Source organism: Odocoileus virginianus, chromosome 21 (assembly GCF_023699985.2).
Source record: "Odocoileus virginianus isolate 20LAN1187 ecotype Illinois chromosome 21, Ovbor_1.2, whole genome shotgun sequence".
Classification (NCBI taxonomy): domain Eukaryota; kingdom Metazoa; phylum Chordata; class Mammalia; order Artiodactyla; family Cervidae; genus Odocoileus; species Odocoileus virginianus.
In genome coordinates this window covers 5117760-5134581 of record NC_069694.1, presented here as the reverse complement: position 1 = coordinate 5134581, position 16822 = coordinate 5117760, and positions in this window count along the sequence as shown.

Genomic DNA, 16822 nt, shown 5'->3' with positions numbered 1-16822 from the left:
TCACCCTGCCTGGGTTCCAGGGGGAACAGTGTGTCCCCACACTGCGCACTGGAATCAGGCTGGCCGGGAGGAGATTTACGAATAGGACTTGATTTCATTTCTATCACAGCTTTACCTGCGTCTTCTCCTCTGCCTGGGTACACTTTGTCCCCTTCTTTATCTTGCCAATTTTTCTTCCCTCAAAACACTCCCCATCCATCACCTCTTCCAGAAAGCCTCTCCTGACACCCCCCAAATCTGGAGTAGGTCCCAGCCTGCATGCTCCTGGGACAACCCTACTTGTCTCTGCTGTGACACTTAACCACTGCCTTTCTAGGCAGGCTGCCCACCCATCTGAGTTACCAATAATTCTGGCAACCTGAAGAGAGGAACTGCATCTGTTGTCTGTATATTTCAATGCCTAGTGACCAGTAAGCATGCAGTAGGTGTTTGTTGAATGAATGAATGAGATTTATTGACTTACGCGGCATCAAACCTTTCCAGACCCTAGTGGTCTAAAATTCATCATCATATTCTGTAGAAACTGATTGGATATCGATCACTTGCCATGGCTTCAAATTCTACAGAAAGATCTTTTGCAAATATGATATGCAGCTATAAAACAACAAAACTGATTCTACAGGCCACCTATAAATATCAGTCTCATTATTTTATAATCATGCTGAGTAAGAGACTAAGAAAATTTGAAATGATTGAGTTGCAGTCAGATTAGAACACACGCTTTAAGAAGCATTACTTTGCTTAGTGTAAAGCTAATAGGTTCATTTAAAATTGTTGGGAAGAATCAGGTTGGCCTGGAGAAGATTTACGAATAGGGTTTGATTTCATTTCTGTCACAGCTTTATCTGGTTTGTTCCTAGGTCCTAATCTTCAAATTCTGTTTCTCAGTGAAAGCAGTACCTGTGTTCTTGGAGACTCATCGTCAACATAAACCTGCCACACACAGGAGACTCTATGCAACTTATTCCACCCCATGAAGTTTATGGAGTGCTTGCTACTCACACTGTGCCATTATTGAGATTAGGTCATGGAGTCTGGATATTTGGGTACAGCGTTTTTTGTTTTTGAATCTCTCATTCCTTCATTAAACAAACACTGTAGAACTTTCACATGTGTTCATCAGGCATTGTTCTACATGCCATGGGGCTGGGGAAGATCAATAAGTTCCTGATTTCAGAAAAAGTATAGTTTGGGAGATAAAATACACAGGCATGATATGTTTAACATCAACACTGAAGCTTCATAGCAACAGGAATTGATCATATAAGAAACATCCTATGATTAAGTCCATCTCTCTGGCTTTTAGAGTTCACCTCACAACAAGTCAGGTTATACTAGAAAGAAACTTCAGAGACAGGCTGGTGTTTGAAAACGGGGGCAAGTTGCCGGCTTCAATGGCTTCACCAGCTTCTCGTGTACATAGGATTACTGGGAAGAGTAACCTTGGGAAAGCAAGTGAATGTGGTGGTAGAAAACTCAATTCCCATTTCATTTTTCCTCCAGTTTCTAGAGGAGCTAAGTACAGCCAGGTAAAGCTGTGGTAAAGAATCCGCCTGCCACTGTAGGAGATGAAAGAGACACGGGTTCGATCCCTGGGTCGGGAAGATCCCCTGGAGTAGGAAATGGCCACCCACTCCAGTACTCTTGCCTGGAGAGTCCCGTGGACAGAGGAGCTGCCTGGTGGGCTGTGGTCCATGGGGTCGCAGAGTTGGGTGAGACTGCGCATGCGTGCACGTGCTAAAGCAAGCTGCCAACAATCAAGGTGCCCCCTATGCTTTCCCCGGGGCTGGGGGTGGCGCCAGCACCATGACACACGGAGCCACCGGCCACCTCCCCAGAATCGAGCATGCGGTGGGGGCGAGAGAGAGAGTGGCCACTGCTTCCATCTGCGGAGTTCGGTCTTGGCAACAAGAGTTCCTCTCTTCTCTGTAGGGGAGGGAAGAGGGGGCCTTCCCTCACCTTCAAGCCTAACTGGAGGCAGTGGGCTTCAGGAGACTCTGTAGAGATCGGGAGTGTCTGTACCAAAGAGAAGGAAGGCATCTCACTGCCCAGCTGAGCTGTCGTTCCAGTCCTGGAGCTTCTAGTGGGACAGAATTGGGTGAGTTCAAGGATCCCTCAGGATAACCTGAAGGTGGGGGTTGGGTTCAAACATGGAAATGAGTACCACACTCTTTATGAAGTGGGTAGAGTCATGAGCACATCTTGAAAGTGAAGGATGAAGGCCATCCTGCTCACATCCCAGAGGCCTCTAGGGTAGGGGTCCCCAGCCTCTGGGGTCTAATGCCTGAAGATTTGAGGTGGAGCTGATGGAATAATAATAGAAACAATGTGCAAATAAATGTAATGTGCTTGAATAATCCAGAAGCTACCCCTCCATCCCCACCCCCCCATCCGTGGAAAAACTGTCTTCCACGAAACTGGTCCCTGGTGCCAAAAAGGTTGGGGATTGCTGCTCTAGAGGATATGGAGGAAACGGAGCAGGACCAGTGTTCCGCACGGACCCCAGGAAAGGGCAGGACGTTAGGGGAGGGACCCTGGTGGCTTCTGGGTCCGGCCAGGTAATGTCTTTACTCAGAGAACTGGCTGGAGGGGTGGATTCCTGGTGGGGCCAGGAGTCAGGACTGCCTCTCTGAGATAGTCCTGGAGACAGAGGAGCTGGGATGAAGCTGAACAGAAGGCGCCCCAAGAAAACCAAGAAAACCACTGCCACCATCTGTGAGGAGACTGCCAGGTAAAGCCGAGGCAGACCAGAGTGAGGTCAGGGAGGCGCCCTAGGATGGTACCACGCTCCCACTGGAGAAGCCAGCCACGAGGGGAGGAGGCTGGAAGTGGCCAGCGCCCTGCTGCCTGCTCTGGAAGAAAGAGCAAGAAGTGGGATTTAAAGTACCCTTTTTTTTTTTTAGTTCTACCATTTTATTGCTACCAACCCATCTCCCTCCACCCTCGTGCACACATGCTCAGTCATGTAACCCCATGGACTGCAGCACGCCAGGCTCCTCTGTCCATGGACTTTTCCAGGCAAGAATACTGGAGTGGGTTGCCATTTCCTTCTCCATAAAGTACCTTTGAGATAAACCCCGCATTGCACTGGACTTTAATAATCAGAAAGGACTGTAAGTTATAAAAATTTACCCAGGGTAGATGGAGAAACAAGGAAGGTGATTTGATGTAGTAGCACGGTTGGAGTAATTTTGGGAAGAAATGAAATGATTTCATGCTCATACCAACTCGGAGAGTCCTTAACAAACTCCGGGCCCACTTGGGGACACACATCAGCAGAGCTACTTGTCCCTGGGGAGCTGGGCTCAGACAGGTGCTCTACGGGGACAGCCCAGGTGCCCTCCCTCCCCTCACCGCCCCCCACCCACCTCCGCCCACCATCTACTCAGAATATGACTCCCTACAACTCAAGCAGCAAAGGAACCTCAGCTTAGGAGCCCGAGGCTTAGATCAAATTAAATTGAGTTTTAAAAGGGCTGCCTGCATAGAGTCTGGGGCCAGAACCCTGTGTCTTCTTGGTTTTTCCACCTATGAAATGAAGATGATATTAAAACCTCCCTTTGAAAGTTTTTAGGGTTCTTTTGAAAAGAAAATGAGTTTATGATTATAAGGCACTTGAAAGTGTCCGGCAGGTTGCTGTTGTTGCTAGACCTCCAGGCTCCTCTGACCCTGGGATTCTCCAGGCAAGAAGATTAGAGTGGGCTGCCACTTCCTTCTACAGGGGATCTTCCCCACCCAGGGATTGAACCTGCATCTCCTGCACTGGCAGTAATAAGCAGTATATGTATTTGTATTTAATAAATATAAATAAGTATAAAGTAATGGGATGTTTCTTGCCTGTCCAGATTTATGAAGTAAGAATTATGCCTCCAACTTCCAGTTTCCTGTTTGGCATGGAAGAGCTTAGATGTCACCACTCCATCCTAACAAGTGAAAAACTAAACCGGAAATTAACAGCTCTTCTTAGATGTGTCAGAGAAGTGGGATCACAGGGCACTGTACCCAAAACTGGAGAGATAGACACATATGGAGAATCACCACTTACCAGAGCTGGAACCCACAAACAGAAATTTCTGTGGAAAATCAAACAACGTGAATTTAGTAAGAAGCACAGGTTCATTTTGAACCCAGACTGTCTCTCCACAAAGCATGTTTTATTCACACAATGAGCATTTATTATGTGCATAAGTGCTGAGCTCCGATACAAAATAGGTTAAGATGCTTATGCTCTTACCTTACCCTAGCGGTTGGTGACCTTGATGCTATCTGAGGAGGTCCTGGAGAGGATGTGTTTAGGAGAACAAAGTCCATGGATAAACCAGAAAAACAAGTGGAGATACTGGCTATGTACTCCTACCATTCTTACTCGTCTCATCGCCTGATTCCCAGGGCTGCAAATACCCAAGATGATATCCTTGTACGACAGGCTTCTTCCTTCTTCTCGTCTCATCTAACCTAAAAGGCAAGGCTATAATGGAGAAAATGAGCATCTGCCCTGAAGGAGCTGAGATAACCTTGAAGGGAATAATTGATCATGCGTATTGATGGGTCAATTTGAGTACATATTGATTACTGGTAACCGGTGCTTGGATTCTCAGCTCATATAATAGGTAGTAAAGGTTACTACTTATAATTAAGGCTACAGAATATTTTTTTCTAAACCCAATAAACCCTTAGAAGATCTTTTTGTTTTTGTTTATAAATACTCAGTTGATGGAGAGCGCAGTGTGACCTGTGGCTTCGTGGTTATTGATTTATAGGCCTAATTAACAGAACCTTAATTAACAGAACCACATGTAGGTGGCTACAGAAACAGTCCTGAGCAGAGAGCATACGTAATTCTCTTTTGGGGACACTGATAATGCAAAGAGGAATTTTCCTGATGGGGAAAGGATGAGGGAGGAAACGGCAATGCACTCCAGTCTTCTTGCTCGGGAAATCCCGTGGACAGAGGAGCCTGGAGGGCTGCAGTCCATGGGGTCGCAAGAGTCAGACACGACTGAGCGACTGAGCACACACGCATTGGGAAGGAAGCCTGTTGGTTTTTTCTTCCTGAAACGGGGATTCTTCCTGGAAGAATCGACCTCACTGTAAATTGAATCAAGTGCAAAAACTAGGGTTGAGAGTGAATGTAATTGCAGCTAGAATTCTGCTTCTATTTCTACTCAGTCATCCACAATTGTTAAATCACTTGTATTTATTTAATGTCTGGCACTCTCAAAATAGCCTCTCAAGAACTTCCTTCTCTTTTTCCATCACCGTCACACCATGAGCCAGACAGAAAAATCATATTCTTGGCTATGTATGAGAACAGAATGAGGCTGAGTGTCCACTGGTAGATTCTAGGGAAATGGACATTTAGTAATATTGCAATTGAAACATCCACTTATCTGTCCGTTCATCCACTACCCATTTACTGAGTTCCAGATATCGCGTTGATGTCTGGAGAGATATAGGTAAACAAAACCCAAGTCCTTGGCTTGGGAGGTCACAGTCTTGTCAGGAAGAAGGGAAGATGTCTGTGGAAGTGAATGTAGGCATCTTCATCATCCAAATTTAACCTTTTAAAACAGCGCGGGATTGCATATTTTCAGGTCATGTGTATTTCAACATACTCCCCTGTTTTAAATTGGAAAAAAAAATGTGTCCCCAAAGGAGAAGGGGACAGCAGAGATGAGATGATTAAATAGAATCACTGACTCCATGGACATGCATTTGCGAAAACTCTGGGAGAGACTGGAGGACAAGGAAGCCTGGCGTGCTGCAGTCCATGGGATCACAAAGAGTGAGACATGACCTAGCGACTGAACAACAAAATCCCATTTAAAAACCCCAATAAATTTCTCTGAAAAATATCTCAAAACACCTCTAAGCACCTATACAATCATCCACTAAAGATTTCTGGTTTAATATAAAACATCTGAAATGTCAATCATGTGATTTTTTTAGCACTTAATGAACTCTATGGTTTTGTGAAGTGTATGGTAATATGGATGGGCCCTGGACATGAATCGTGTTTTACTTTTATCGCAAAGGACACACCCTCTGTGTGTCTCATTCAGATTGTGGCCATCAGTTCACTGTATATGGTCTTTCCATAGATTTAAAAGATAACTTGCCATGTCCAGAACCAAAAGCACTTTCAAAATTTTTCTGCATCAGTTAGAATTAAGATGGTGGAATAGAAAGATCCTGAGCACAACTTCTTCCATGGAGAAAATTATGAACAGCTATATGCCAACAAACAGGACAACGTACAAGAAATGAATGAATTTTTAAAATCATGCAAACTTCCAAGACTGAATCATGTATAAACAGAAAAATATGAATAGACTGATCACTAGTACAGGATTGAAACAGTAATAAAAACATCAAAATACAAAAATCCAAGATTGGATAACTTCACAGGTGAATTCTACCAAACATTCAAAGAAGACTAATACTTATCCGTTTCAGATCCTTATAAAAAATAGAAGAGGAAGGAACACTTCCTAACTCATTTGTGAGGCCAACAATACCCTGATACCAAAACCAGCAAAGACAACACAAAGGAAATTTCAGATCAGTATCTATGATGAATGTAGATGCAAAAATTCTCAACAAAATGTTAACAAACCAAATACAAAAATACATTAAATACACCATGATCAAGTGGGATTTATCCCAAGGATGCAAGGATGGTCAATCAACTTGGTATACCACATTAATAAAGAGAAGGAAGACAATCATACGATCATTTCAATAGACAGAGAAAAAGCATTTGACAAAATTTAACAAGTGGGTGTATAGGGAACATACCCCAACATAATAAAGACCATATAAGCTAACATCATATTCAATGGTAAAAAGCTGAAAGCTGAAAAATGCCATTTGCAACAACATGGATAGACTGACAGGGTATAAGTGAAATAAGTCAGAGAAAAAGACAAATACCATATGGTTTCGGTTCTACGTTGAATCTAAAAAATACAAAACAGAAATAGATTTATAAATACAGAAAACAGGTGGTTTCCAGAGGGCCACAGCATGGGGGGTTGGGTGAAGTAAGTGAAGGGATTAAGATGCACAAACTTCCATCTAGAGAAGACATGCCACAAGAATATATTGGATAGCATAGGGAATAGTCAGCAATATTGTAATATCTTTGCATGGTGTACTGTACATCAAATATACTTCAATAAAAAATAAAAAGGAAAATATTTGCAAAGAAAAATACACCTATAAACATAACATTCATAGGACACGGCGATGTATACATGGCCAGACTTGGGTTCTTCGTGTGTTTACCTTTCTCAATGTTCTCTGTCGTTCTAATATATGGACTTCTACCAGGCATCTTCCATTAATATGCTTCCTCTGGTACATCTTTGGTGACATTTTCCCTTAAGACTGAGAGAGACGTGAAAGCAATGATGCACAGTGCAGCACAATGCAAGCTCATGATGAGATGGTTTTGGGAGAACAGTTGACATATGACCACAGGGCACTGTACTCCCTGTTGCCTGCATTTCCATGCATAACTATGCAGATTTATTGTAATGTGTTCCTGATTTGGATGGAGACTGATGGGTGAACATTTTCGCAAGTCATTACAGCAAATGTTCATATGATGAGTCCTCAGATAACAAGGTCCTCTGTAATTTCCAGAGGAGTGGGCATCAGTTAACATGGTCACACAGAGGAGAGTGATGGGCCCTGCCTGGAAAGGTCGGGGAGGGCTGCTCCACACGGGAGCAGGGCCGGCCGAGGGAGAGCTGCGTGATGGCAGGTCAGCACATGGGCCAGGTGGAGAAGTCCCGTGCAGGGCAATTCAGGCAGAGAGAAAAACACGTACCAAGTCAGAGGGGCAAAACACCCAGGCACACACCCATCACATTGTGCTCAGGGAACTGAAAATATTTCCATAGTGCTGAAGTATAAGGAACAAGGGAAATGAGGCTGGAGGAAGTGGCATCAATCTGAGTGGAAATACCTTGATTTGTTCTGGAAGACACGAACCCTAACTGAAGGCCTTTAAGCAAGAGAGTGTTAGCATCACATCTGAAGTTTAGAAGAGCACTCTAGAAACAAAACAGAAGCAGGATCTGAGGACAGATACCTGTAGCCAGAGATGACAAGGATCTGAGAAAGGACCATAGCAGAGATGATGATAAAGAGGATGGGCTGGACCGCTGAGAGAGGCTGAAGGGGTTGATAGGAGTCCGCGATCTCTGAGAGGCAGGGGGCAGCTCTTTTTATCTCAATGTCAAAGATTAAGAAGTTAAGATCAGGCGGTTGTGTATTTTACATTAAATATCTCCCAAACCTAACACAGCTCCTGGCAGATACCCTATACATGGTAAATGGACAAATTCCATTTTTTAGCCAACACATCTTCAGCGAGGTACTGAGGGGAGAGTCAAATAATGAATCAGTGAGTTAGTTCATAAATGAAAGTCTGCTTTCTTGGTAGGGTCTGTTAGTCTCCCATAGCATTCCGGCTTCTCTTTTTTTCATTTCCACCACTGTCCCCATCACACGGAGAGCAGAGGTTTCACTGGAATATTGCAATATTTTCTGAATTGATCCTCAGCCTCTTTTCCCTTGTCTTATAATCCCAAAGCCACACTGGTCTGGAAGTGGGGTCCCCTGCCTTTCAGCCCAGGATATTGCAGACGTCAGCTGAGCCTCCCCCGCTCAACTTTTTTCATCATTTCTCTCTTCCCGATGGAAATAATAATCCTTATTCATCCACCTCACACAAATGTTGGACAGATTGATTAGTTAATGTGCAAAAATTGCTTTGAGGATGCAAAGTGCTGATTATTATTATTATGTTGTCTAAGTGAAATTTTCTGCCGTTTGAAGGGAGCTGCAGAATGGTCACTGATGTTTCCTTTGAATTCTCTGCATCTCACAGGTGGAACATTTATTTACAAATAGAGAAAAATATCTCTACATAGAATGGACTTTCCTGGTGGCTCAGATGGTAAAGAATCTGCCTGCAATGCAGGAGACTTGGGTTTGAACCCTGGGTTGGGACGAAGGTATTGGCAACCCACTTCAGTATTCTTGTCTGGAAAATCCTGTGGACAGAGGAGCCTGGTGGGGTCCATGGGGTCGCAAAGACTCGGACACTATTGAAGCAACTGAGCATATAAAATAGCTCTCTGAAGCTCATCCATCTGTTTTTAAAAGACGTGACCAAATTGCCACCGTGGAATGTAACTGAGGTGGCTTGGTTAAGGTCCACACCGAGGCTGTCGTCAGCAAGGCTGTCGTCTTCTTATCCACAGGCATTGATGACTTTACCTTTTGTCAGCCACCTGTTACCTCAAATGCTACTGACATCAACTGAAATCATATACAGGCTTTCAGAGATGTATATATAATTTTTCTCCCTTTCAGAACACTTTGAACTTACAACATTTCCCCTTGGCCAGGAGTGAGTAGTGGTTTCTCAGGGACATCGTTTTTCTTTTCTTTTTAAAAATTTCATTAATTTTATTTTTATTTACATTATGTTTAAAAACAATCATGTATTAGTTTAGCTAGATTTAGTGGTGACTTTGTTATACATATTGAAATGATGAAAACAAAAATTGCAAACTTGAGTTTTTAAATTTTTTACCTCTCAAAGGTGATGACATTATTTCTGTGAACCACTAAATTAATTAGCATTTTAAGTGTTATAAGTGAAAGTGAAAGTCACTCAGTCATGTCCAACTCTTCGTGACCCCATGGACTATAGCCTGCCAGGCTCCTCTACCCATGGGATTCTCCAGGCAAGAAAATAGAGTGGGTTGCCATGGCCTCCTCCAGGGGATTGTCCCAACGCAGGGACTGAACCCAGGTCTCCCACATTGTGGGCAGATTCTTTACCATCTGAGCCACCGGGGAAGCCCTAGCATACTGGAGTGGGTAGCCTATCCCCTCTCCGGGGGATCTTTCTGACCCAGGAATTGAACCAGGGTCTCCCGCACTGCAGGAGGATTCTTCACCAGCTGAGCTACCAGGGAAGCCATTAGTGTTATATACTTCATTTCTATTTTACTTCTAATGCCGTTCTCATCTTGGCTGCTCATTCTTTAAATACCCACCAAACCCAAACCAATTAAATAGGAATCTTTGGGGTGGGGACAAGACAGCAATGTTTTTTTAAGCCTCCCTAGGTTACTACAATATACTGGTTGAGAACCAGTGTTCTATTTCAGGAGCATCTTTTTTCATTTTTTTTTTCTATCCTGAGGTAATTTTTATGCATATACCTCAGAAAGTCCAGTTTAGAATAACAGCAAAAAGAACAACAGAACAACAACAAAAAATAAGTGAATATTTTGAGTTTCTTTTCTCTTTTTGAACTTTTTTAAGTTTGGGGCTTGATAGAAAGTCAGGGAAAGTTTTAAGAAAACGTGTATTTAGACAACAGGGAAAAACCTTAATTTGAAGTGTGTGGATATAGAATTGATAACTGATGCTGGTGGCTGATATTCCAAACTTGATTTGCTGCCACGTTTCTTCAGCAGCTTGGGCTTTTAGTGTGATTTATGCCTAAACTTTAAGAGTAAAATTTATGAACTGCATTAAGTGCTAAGGAAAAAGCATAAAAATCAGTAATTTGAGAGTCTGGGGAAGTAGAATGCTGTGTACAAATAAGCTAAATGAAAATAATAGGCTAATAGATGCATCAGAGAAAAGCAAATGGCTTTCTGACATCAAGGAACCAGAGTTTTGGGAAATTCTTTAATTACCATCTCATTGGTTGGATGAGATAGTGTTGCTAAAGATATATGAAACCAAAGGGCTCTCGTTTAAAAATGAAACGAGCTTGGGCAGAGAAATGGTGAAATGTACGGTCGCGGTTCATGATAGTAATCAATTGGATCAGAATAGAAAGTCAGAGAAACCACCATCTTCGGACTTTGCCCAGCAGGTGGCAGAAGGGAGGCTTCAGGACTCGGTATCTGCGGCGGAGCCACGAGCTGTTTTTTAAATCCTGTCCCTGTGGCTGCTTCCCAGGCAGTGCTGGTGGTAAAGAACCGGCCTGCCAGTGCAGGAGACCTGAGAGACTCAGGTTCGATCCCCGGGTCGGGGAGATACCCTGGAGGAGGGCATGGCAAGCCACTCCAGGATCCTTGCCTGGAGAATCTCATGGACAGGGGAGCCTGGCGGGTACAGTCCATGGGGCCGCACAGAGTCAGACACGACTGCGGTGGCTGAGCATGCACCTGCGCACTGCGATGGCGGACGCGTTACCCGGATGGCTGGACGCGTTACCCGGATGGCGGGGCTTGGCTGAACAAGCCTCTGGAGCCATCTTCGCACCTGCGCACTGCGATGGCGGACGCGTTACCCGGATGGCGGGGCTTGGCTGAGCAAGCCTCTGGAGCCACCTTCCTAAGATAATGAATGCTATGTATCAGGCTGGAACAGCTCTCACGGGCCTGGTCATTCTGCACCTTTGTTCTTTGCTTTTCCCAAATGTGAGGCCGGCTCCTCTTTCTCGCACTGTTCTGCCCCTTGGTGTACCTACGTACTTCCCCTCCAGCCTTTTGTCTTTGGAGAGCAGTTGCTCTGGGCACTCTGACCTCCGTTCTCTGCGGTCCAACAGAGCTGACAGAATGAGGAGAGGGTGCGGGAGTCCGTGGGGACGGAGGTGCGCTAACCGTTTCAAGTCCGCCCTTCCCACATCCCTGTGGGACAGATACCGTTTCCCCTTTGACTGATGGAGAAACTGAGGCTCTGCGAGAATAGGGAGCTTGCCTACGGCCTGCAGTACGTTTTGGAGCTGTAACGTATCTTTCTCTCTTCAATGTGCCCTGATTCTTCCACCAATTCCTGTAGCACCTAGATTCCCTGGCATCACAACCATCATAATCATAGGAAAGGATTTTACAGGAAATGGACAGGGCACAGAAAAACTTGCTGTCTCAGATGAAACCCTCTCAGGCTAGATAGAGATTCTCTGGGTGTATCAGTCAAGGTTGTCCAGAGAAACAGAACTAATCGGGTAGATAGTAGAGGATGGATGGATAAGATAGATGTTGCTCTTTTAGTCTCTGAGTCGTAACTGACTCCTTGCAACCCCGTGGACTATAACCCGCCAGGATCCTCTGACCGTGGGATTTCCCAGGCAGGAATACTGGAATTGGTTGCCATTTCCTTCTCCAGGGGATCTTCCATCTTCCCAACCCAGGGATCCCACATTGGCAGGTGGATTCTTTACCACGGAGTCACCAGGGGAGATAGACAGATGACAGACAGACAGACAGACAGGGGTTGGGTGCTGCCCACCCACACTGATGTGGCTGACCTTTACCCAGCCTAGTAGCATTCAACTGCTAGTCTTTTTAAGAGACACTCCCAAAACACCCAGAAATAATGCTTCTCTAGCTTTCTGGGCATCCGCTAGCCTAATCAAGTTGACACATAAAATCAACCATCACAGCTGGGGGGTGTGGGGTGGGGGGAGAACTGGAGAAGTGAATGGGAGGAGACACTGTGGGTGCCGGAGAAAGAAAGGCCCTTATGCTTCATCCTCCAGGTGGGTTGGGGGTGAAGATCAGGGGAAAACAAGAGCCCCCCTAGTTTTGGGGCGGGGCAAAGTGCAGAGCGATCTGTGATCCTCTTTCCAGGTACGGCTGAGACCCTCCCCCCCCCACCCCCCCAGGAACTTGGGTGTGGTGTGCCTTGGCAGTGGGGCTTGGGGCAGCCTCGCTGAGGTCCCCAGCAGCAGAGTGACCTCCCCGTTTTTCCCGGAGAGGCAGGGATCCTGCAGGGGAGGACCAGACCGGAAGGAGGAGTCTCCGGGAACACAGGGGATGTTGGCAACGGCTGTGTAGTGATGCAGCTTAACGCTGGACGGGAAGGGGACGGCTCAGTGGATGTGCTAGAGGGCAGAGGTGATGACCAAGACTAGCAGCCAGCCTGCCATGCTATGTCATGGCACAGTCCCCTTTCCATCCCCATCAGGTGCCTGCGGAGAGAAGCAGTGATTGACTCAGAGCACGTTCCTGCCCCCTGGTGGGACAGGAGCTCATTACAGAAATTAAGCTTAGTTGAAAGTGAAGGTGAAAGTGGCTCAGTCCTATCCAACTCTTTGCGACTGTACAGTCCATGGGATTCTCTAGGCCAGAACACTGGAGTGGGCAGCCTTTCCCTTCTCCAGGGGATCTTCCCAACTCAGGGATGGGACCCAGGTCTCCCGCATTGCAGGCGGATTCTTTACCAGCTGAACTACCCTTAGACCAACTAAAAAGCTTCATGTTTGTGGACTGGTATCTGCAGCCTCAAGCAGCATTGAACCTGGGGTTTTCTGGCTCTAAGAACTGCTCATTTCACTACATCAAAAGGCATCCGCGTTAACAGATCCAGAATTTGACATAATCAGAAGCAACTGCTATTTCTGTTATTATCGGTGTGTGTAAGTGTGTGTGCTCACTCACTCAGTTCTGTCTAAGCATTTGCAGACTCATGGACGGTAGCCCACCAGGCTCTTCTGCCCATGGAATTTAACTGGAGTGGGGTTCCTGTCCATTCCTTTCACCAGGAAATCTTCCTGACCCAGGGATTGAACCCGTGTCTCTTAGGTCTCCTTCGCTGGTGGGTGGATTCTTTACCACTAGCGCCACCTGGGAAGCTGCCTAATACTAGTTTAAAAATATTCCATGATTCAAACCAATTCATTTCCATTCCATTTATTTATTTAATTACTGGCCACACCTGGGGACATCTGGGATCCTACTTCCCTAACCAGGGATCAAACCCATCTCCCTGGTGATGGAAACAAACTCTTAAGCACTGGACTGCCAGGGAAGTCCCCATTTCCACTCAACTTAATGAGATTTTATTGAGCCAAATCACCAGGGATCTTTCAAAATATTTTTAGTGTGTTACACAAAAGAGGTATTCTCTATAAGAAAAAAATAATTTTTTCCCATGAAGACTTGAATAACTTCAAGATAACACAGTTTCCAATCACACCATATATCAGAGCTTCTCACATAAGAATTATTCATCTGTTTGAATTCTCACACGTCGGTGTCATTCAATTGCTCTCAAAATTCAGCAGCATATTCAAACAGAGGAAAGAGTTCAAAATGCATTTCTATCACGATTTTATTGGCTTATAGCCCTCTACCCCCAAATCTGCTGATGCAACATTTCCAGGATATTTTCAGCCTTTATTTAAAAAAGTTACCTGACTTGCCCAAGGGTCCTGGTGACATTGATCCTAAATGGCATTGAATTGTGCAACCTCTGAGTAAGGGAACAAGATGGTCTTGTAGGGGTTAGAGAATCACCTTTTGGGCAGTAATGGTTCTTGCCAACATGCAAGTGAGGACTGTTCACACCATGGGCTTAACGTTTTCCTGGTTAAATTCCTCTTTGGGGGCTGAGCTGTGCTGCGCTCTGGGATCAGCCCAGCAGAGAGAAAAGCATCTTCACAATAGTTAATGATGTTTACTAAATTTCTTCTGGGCTTCCTAGGTGGCTCAAGCGGTAAAGAATCCATCTGCCAAGCAGGAGACACGGGTTTAATCTCTGGGTCGGGAAGATGCCCTGCAGTAGGAAATGACAACCCGCTCCAGTATCCTTGCCCGGAGAACTCCACGGGGAGGATTCTGGCGAACGGCATGTAGTCCATGGGGTCGCAGAGCGGACCCCGCTGAGCTGCTGAGCATACATGCACACAAATTTCATCCAGCCCAGCTCTTACTATGATCAGCAGTACCGACTTCAGGTCTGAGTTACAAAAAGAGAAGCTGAAAATGGAGCTAAACTTTGCGCGCATATCCTGAGAAATGGACGCTGTCCATAATTCAGCCCGGACAGGAGCGGCTCGAAGTACCCAGTCTACCAGCGTGTAGCTGCGATGGAGGCAAAACTCCTCTAGAGGGCACTCACAGCTTCTCCATGAGTGAACTGCTCTTGAAATCGCGGTTTTACAGAAACCGCGCAGACTGCAAAGAGTCACATAAACAGATAGCTGGATTTGCAGATCACTTTTTTCATTAGAAAATAATACCTCTTTGTCTTTTTCAGATCGGCATCGGTGAAAACCATGCACATGTGGGAATGTAAAATATGGACAATTTCTTTTTGTTTCCTTTGTGAAAGCATACTGAATCCTTACCTCTGAGGGAGTTTGCTGTAGTTCATTGTGTCATGTTTATAATTATCATGAGAAGGAGGGAAATTAAAAGATTCAACGGCCAAACTGTTCAGCAGTTGAGCTGTCCGCCCTGGGGACCTGCTGGGAACTTCATGTTCTGGCTGCGTTCTGTGAAAATCCTCAGGAATGGCCCCTCGACCTCTCGCTGGGCCACCTGAGGAAATCAGCTTGGGTTGGATTAGATGGGCCATAATTGGCCTTTGAGTTGCAGAAGCACACTCTGGGTACACACTGCTCCATGTTTTGAAAGGCGTGTGTTTTCCTTGGATGAGATCAGGGCAGAGGGAAGTCAATCGCTGCCTGGGTGGGTGGCCGGAGCGGGTTGCTGTTCCCCAAGACCGCCTCTGCCTCTCAGCCTCCCCCGGCCCCTCCATGCCCTCTGCCCGCTCCCCTTCAAGGTCAGGGGAAGGGCTGAGTTGTGGTGAATCTGCAGTATAATTTGCAAGGGAAGTACCGGTCTGGATGATTTTTAAGGGTTCTTGTCAACTCTTAGGGCCTAGAACTCCATGAATTTGCAGATTCTGAAGTGAGGAGAGCATAAAAATGAGTCTGTGTGACTTCAGCATTGTAAATGGTCTGAGTATTTTCCTTGCCTCTGGTCATGCCTGTCCCCAAACCATTCTCTAGCAACCAGTATGATCTTTCAAAAATGTATATGAATCGTGGTTTTCTTGGTCACCTAAATTCTTCAAAGGCTCCATATGGCCTTCATGAAAAAGCCCAAACTCCCTAGCCTACACGATTAACAAGACTCCTCGTGAGCTGCCGCCTCAGCCCTTCCTGTTGAATGGCCTGCAGCTCTCCAGTGCCGTGGAGAGCGCTGGATCTCTCTGTCGCCGCCGGGTCTGCGCTGGCCCTTCCGCCTGAATGTACCCTCCCACAGCACACACCCTCCTTAGCTCGGCTGATGTTCCTCTTGCTGTGAGTCTCAGCTTGGGTGCTTGTTCCTCTAAGGCTTTACTGTAGCAGGAAGGGAGACCCTTTTCAGAGGTCTTGTCTCACACACAGAAATGAATTGTCCAAGGAGACACAAAGCTAGAGATTTTATAGGGAGGGGGTGCCCAGGCAGAGAGCAGTGGGCTACGGGGACCCAGGAGAACCGTTCTGCCCCGTGGGTCACAGTCTCAGGTTTAGTGGTGATGAAGTTGGTTTCTGGGTTGCTTGGCCCTTGAGGGTCCTTCTGGGGGCACATGCCTCTTTCAGCCAAGATGGATTACAGCATGAAGGATTCTGGGAGGTTGGCAGGACAGTGTAACAGGCTGGTGTCTCCTCTGTTCTTTTTTTTTTTTTTTCTCCATTTATTTTTATTAGTTGGAGGCTAATTACTTTACATCATTACAGTAGTTTTTGTCATACATTGAAATGAATTAGCCATGGATTTACATGTATTCCCCATCCCAGTCCCCCCTCCCACCTCCCTCTCCACCCGATCCCTCTGGGTCTTCCCAGTGCACCAGGCCCGAGCACTTGTCTCATGCACCCAACCTGGGCTGGTGATCTGTTTCACCCTAGATAATATACATGTTTCAATGCTGTTCTCTTGAAACATCCCACCCTCGCCTTCTCCCAGAGTCCACAAGTCTGTTCTGTACATCTGAGTCTCTTTTTCTGTTTTGCATATAGGGTTATCGTTACCATCTTTCTAAAGTCCATATATATGTGTTAGTA